This window comes from Papaver somniferum, chromosome 9 (assembly GCF_003573695.1).
Source record: "Papaver somniferum cultivar HN1 chromosome 9, ASM357369v1, whole genome shotgun sequence".
NCBI classification, from domain to species: domain Eukaryota; kingdom Viridiplantae; phylum Streptophyta; class Magnoliopsida; order Ranunculales; family Papaveraceae; genus Papaver; species Papaver somniferum.
In genome coordinates this window covers 80,147,895-80,153,965 of record NC_039366.1, presented here as the reverse complement: position 1 = coordinate 80,153,965, position 6,071 = coordinate 80,147,895, and the positions used below count along the sequence as shown (strand labels likewise).

Below are 6,071 nucleotides of genomic sequence, written 5' to 3'. Positions count from 1 at the left end.
TTACACAGACAACAGTGGTAATCAATATGATTTTCAATCTCATTCATATGACAACTACCAACCGTCCTATGGGTATAATCAAAACCAATCTTTTGGATATGATCAATATCACACGGAACCTTATGGATATTCTCATACATGTCAACAACCTTATGACGGGCATGTAAGTGAACTATCACGAGGATGGAAGGATAGTTATGCTTCTGATCAATTGTTTTCTAGTAATGTGCAGATGACAGAGAGTTTGGAACTAAAAATTTATGATATTGAATCAAAACCTATTCCTCTTTATCGTGTTTTTCCTTCACTCTTTAAAAAAGAGGATATTGTGCATAACGGTGGAAAGCGTGTTAACATCAAAAACTATATGCGCGATACAACCAACTGGAAGAAGTCGATGCATCACAAGAGACTATTGACGAAATTAAGAAGGCCATAGACATGGAATTCGAACGTCGTCGGGAAGTTGACGATTTTGAGGATGACAATGATTCTGATGAAGATGAACAACCTCTTGAAAGTCCTTGCAACAATGATACGATTATTCCAACTCTGGATCATAATAAAGATCCTTCGCCTATTCAAAAGAAGTAGACTGGGTATGACGTATCTATTGTTATAAATGGTTTAACGTACTCAAACAGAGATATTATGAGTTGCATCAATGAACTAGACTTTTTAGGAGAGATTCCAATTCCGATGACGAGGTTGTTGAAGAGATAGATATTGAGAATGAAACCAAATTTATTGAAGTCGTGAAGACCCAATTGAGCTAGTCAAGGAATATAATGATGCTGAGATTGTGGTTGAAGAAGAAATTAAAAGCTCGATAGAGGACCACGATACACTTGAGGTAAATAATTCACTAGAGATAATTACAGATTAGGATCCGATACAAGGTTTGTCTAATCCTTTGCTTAATTCTATATCTATTGATCTTTTCCATCCAATTGAAGTAGCTTCTCAAAGAGTTGTTAACCCAACTTTTAAGAAAATACCTCACTTAGGATTGGAGTTGTGTGTTTCCAAAATTTTAACGGATTATTTTGCTTCTAAGTATCCACCACTTGATGTGTTTGATTCGAGAATTGTGCAGGTTCACCAAGCTGGGGAACCTTTTGAAGTTCCCGAATTTTATGTTCTCTATCCACTTCCGAGTGTGGAAAGGACCAAGTGTGGGGGAAACTTCAATAAACTAATAGCTTCAATATTTATGTTTTGTGCTAATGTTTTTGGGAAGCTGTTATTTGAATTGCAAATTGTTATTTGGAAGGATTACCAAATTTTCAGATTATTAGTGTACGGACGATAACAATAACGTCTGGCTGACGACGTTAAACCAAACGCTACATGGTAGGCAACCCATCGGTTTTGTGTCTCTTTTGTTTTTAATTTTCTTAGTTTTTCATATCATATCTTGTGTTCCCATCTTAGATTTTACAAAGTCCTATATCTATAATGAAAGCTTTGACGAACTATTTTTGTCAGAAAAATTCTGACTGTGCAGTTGTCACGGAAACAGCTCTCGAGACTTCATACGGAGTCCGATTTGAGTGGTTGACCCCAAATTTTAAAGAGGACCGACTCTCCTTTATTTTTCAGAAAGAAAATCTGAATTCGGAGTCTGTTAAGTTGGAGCGATAGGCCTGGACATTTGAGTTTTGGTATTTTTCCATAACTTTTTCAGATTGCATGTTTGTCAGTCCCGAGGCCATATCTTTTAGAACGTTTATCGAAACACTGTGCCCTTTTGGCACATCATAGAAAAGACATAGGCGAACAACTTTAGTTTAGTATGTTTTTCCTAGTTCCCTACCCATTTGTACATGTTTTGAGTTTTTCAGGGATGTTATGTCAGAATTTTCGGTTTTGAACATTGAGGATAATGTTGAGTTTAAGTGTGGAGGAGTAGTTAAGCATGTTTGGCTTGCATATAAAATAAATAAATAAATAAATTATACTCTTTGATTTCTTGCATTCTTGAGACTTCATCTTTTGGAGTTATTATGAGCTATTTAGGATGACACTCTAAACCATTTTAGGTTGAAACGGTTCTTACGGCTATAGATTGAGTTCCACTTTATCATTATACAATCCTTAATTATATACGTCCATAATTGAATGCGAAACTCGGGTGCTAGTAATAGCATGGTAGTCGTTTGAAAGACTCATCCTCGCAATTAATCATTATTGAATCACTTTCTTTTTATTTTTGCAGTTATATGTTTCTCTGAAGTGATTTGTTGGGATCCTGATACTGTCATGGATGTTGTAGCAAGGTAATAATTGGTTGAGTTTATATAAAAACCCCATACACAATTTTCTTACACTCATAAAGAGTGAGCCAAAAATCAAAAATCAAAAATTTATATAAGGCTCCTCTTCATATATCGACATTAATAATAAAAAAATGGGATTCTCCCTGTTTCCGTCGCTTAACAAAGCGTGGAACGCAGGATCCATGGGAATTAATCATGTAGTCGATGAAATGAGTAAAAACCTATCATCATTATTTAGCAAGCCAAAAAACTATTGACGAGGTTCTCGACACTTGGATAGCAGTATGTGTGAAACGTTGTCCCTGTCTCCATCGCCTAAACAAGCTTGGAGCGCAGGATCCAAGGCAACTATCACATACTTGCTGAAAAGGAACATGCGCTTAGAGTATCTAATCATGTGGTCGAGTTAAATGGGTGCTTCTCTCAACTATTGCGCTATAGATAAGAATCCTTTGACTACATTCATACAAGTATTGTGGGTAACATCTTTCACTTTAGTTAACATTTGCACACTGGTAGGATTAGAAACCTACAATTATAAACTGCAAGCGCACGGCGTCTAAATATAGATAATGGCAAGTACGGGTCGATCCTACGGGGAGTCGGAGTGGTGAAACTAAATTTCTAAGGTTCTACTAATACAAATTTAGACGAAATGGGTTGTCGATACGACGAGAATATAAAGTCATACTACACAAACAAGACTAAAATTCAATTAAAAGGCACTAGGGAAATCGAATTCACTGCTTAACCTGCACTAGATAATTCAGTTATGGATATTAATCTTGTCCTTTTAACGAATAGCGATGAAGATTCGAGTCTGCCGCATATTCAAGGTGATCTGAAGATGGATAATTTATCACAACTAAAGTATTCATCCTAAGCATTAATTGTCTAATTAAAGCACAACTAATCAAAAGACAAATTGATTCATTTAAGCATGAGTTGCAGCACAACAACATAGAATTGTTCCAACTACCTAGGTTGCATGACAAACAAGGTGAAAGCGATATGTTGTAGCACAAAGATTAAATCTATCCTTAAGCAGTTAAGCACAACAAGAACAAATTCATAACCAAAATTATCTAATATTAGATTAAGAGTTTCATCTAAGCCCTGGCTAAGTAATTAGAACATGAATGAAAAATACTGGAATTAAACCTAAATTATATTAAAGCTTGGAGAACCGGCTACTCCGGGCATGCCTTTTACATCATAAACCCATCTCTATTTATACAAGACTTCCCACATTTATCAATAGACAACCATAGACAACCATAAAATTAGGTATAAGAATTCTGAAACTGTATAAGAATTCTGAAACTTACTAGTTGTCTAATCAAAATTGAACCACTTCATCTTGACCACTCACTATCTTCGGTATGGTTCCTCTCTTCACTTTAAAGATTGATATAATGTTTCATGCATTTTTCTTGCTGCAATCAGTATACCTAGGGCAACCTTCACTAGGCAGGTGAAATAATAGAGAACAATTACATTAAATGAGAGAATTGGAGAGGTAGAGATGGGTGGTTTTGGTGGTAAAAAAAAAGAAGTATATGATGGAGAGGTAGATACAGGTGGTGGTTAAAGTACACAGAGGTAGGAAAGGAGAAGATGAAAATGGAGTTAGGTTTAGGCCTGCACATCGGCCGGTCGGCTCGGCATTTTGGTGATACCTTGCACCGAGCCGACTAGGTGCCGGTTCTAGAATTTGAAACCGGGTCGAGCCGACTATTACTCGGTTCGATTTTAAACCGGTCCGAGTCGGCTCAGTTCGGTCCCGGTTTTAAACCTTGTCAGAACTGTAACAAGTTACAGCTTATGTTCCTTCTATTTTTACCTGTTATTCCCTGCCACAACCATTCATACAGCATAATAACATAACAACATAGACATAATTAACATAAGTTCTTTAAAACCAACTAACATAATTCCATAAACTGATAAAAACCAACTTCAAAGTATGACATAAGTTCAAAGTAAGTTACTGCAAGTCTGCCAAGTCTGCAAGAGTACTGCAATCATCCAACTGCTTAAGTTCTTCAAGATCAAGACCAAGTGACCAACTAACATAACACTTAATGTTCAAAAATTAACATAAAGTGTTAAATGTAAACCAGCACTTCCATAGACCATATTTCCTTTCCATCTCAAGTCTGCAACAAGATATGAACTTCAACAATCATTACTTCATTAGTCAAGCATCATTGGATCATCAAACTCCTCTGATACTGGATAAGCACCCAATATTGCTGCACAGAAAATACTTTAAGTTAATAACAAATTCAAATTGACAAGTAAAGAAACAAACAAAAAAACAAAAACAAAAAAAAACAACAGATTACAATTCAACATTACCTTCCTCAATGCTTGAGAAATCATCTGGTACATAGTCCGATAGAAGATCAAGAGCAATTGGCTTTTGTAGCCAGCTTTGTGTGCATAACAATGCTTCAACTGTCCTAGGAGATAAAGAGCTTCTCTAAGGACTAAGCACACGCTTTCCAGTGCTGAATGTTGATTCCGATGCAACAGAAGACACCGACGTTGCTAGTATATCCTTCCCCAGTTGTAGATTGACTAGGTACATTAGATGATCCAACTCCAGTTTGATGTGTGTCTTGACTTGGTTCTTCCATATTGCTTCCTGTTACAAATAACAAGAAGGGTATTCAATAATTGTGTGAGCAAGAACACTAATAAGAATTAAGAAGCTAGTGTTTACAGAGAATTACTCAAAAGATGTAGCTCCATGGACCATCACTAGTATTTCTCTATCTATTATCCACTAAGAGCTCTGTATGAGCAAGAGCAACTCTAAGTCTCTAACACTACTATATATCAGAGTAGCTCATACATCTCCATAAAACAAGACCCCAAATCAATCTATATATCAGAGTTACAAACTTGCAAACATCAAAATTCTATCAAAGAGGAAACAAACATATTAGAGTTAATAACTGATATTATTCATCAGTTATAAGAGTTCTATCAATCTATATATCAGAGATTCAGAGTTACAAACATCAATACATCACAAAGAGGAAACAAACCCAGTGAGAAGTGAGCACAAATACATAAAACAAGACCCCAAATCAAATCCCCTAATATAAATCAAAACCCCAAATCGAAACCCCCAAATCTGAACAAATCTGAACTAAAAACAAGAACCCTAATTTATAAATCTAGGGTTTCATTCAAAATAATCAAAAATCAGTAACAAACTAACAACTAACAAGTAAGTAAGTAACAAACAATCACATATTATTCATAGATTCACAAAAAGAACAGAAGAAAATATCAACTAACAAGAACAGACTCACATATTCACATATTCACAAATATCAAATGAAGAAGACAAGGAAAGGAATCGCTTATGACTTACAGTTACTTGTTGTTGTTCTTGTGTTCGATGATCATGAACGATACTGAAACTGAGAAAGTGAGAATCTGAGTCTGTGACTGAGAGGAAGAAGAAGAAGCGGCCGCTACTACCACTAGAGAAACTGAGAAACTGAAAGAAAGAAAAAGAAATGAAATGATGTGAAAAGAAAAATTTATAGTTAGGGTTATCAAAATGGAGGGTCAGGATTAGGACTAGGTATAGAAATCAAAGGCTAGTATTATTCGGTGTTATATGGCTCGGCTCGGCCAGCTTTTTGACTGGTACCGTGCGCCGAGCCGAGTGATTGTCGGTTCTGAGTTTCAATACCGTTGCCGGCCGGAGGATATTCGGTACACCTCGGTTCGTCGCCGGTTCTGGCGGTTCCGGCATTGTTCCTCTGACCA

The 6,071-nt window shown here is 36.2% G+C and overlaps 1 long non-coding RNA gene across 1 annotated transcript; it reads right to left on the bottom strand.

Annotated features, from left to right (window-relative positions):
• Positions 1-4,133: 4,133 nt before the first annotated feature.
• LOC113313426 lies at positions 4,134-5,816 on the bottom strand. Its single transcript, XR_003341835.1, has 3 exons — positions 5,668-5,816; positions 4,641-4,929; positions 4,134-4,534 (listed from the first exon to the last, which is right to left on the bottom strand). It is a non-coding gene; the product is annotated as an uncharacterized LOC113313426 (long non-coding RNA).
• Positions 5,817-6,071: the final 255 nt, after the last annotated feature.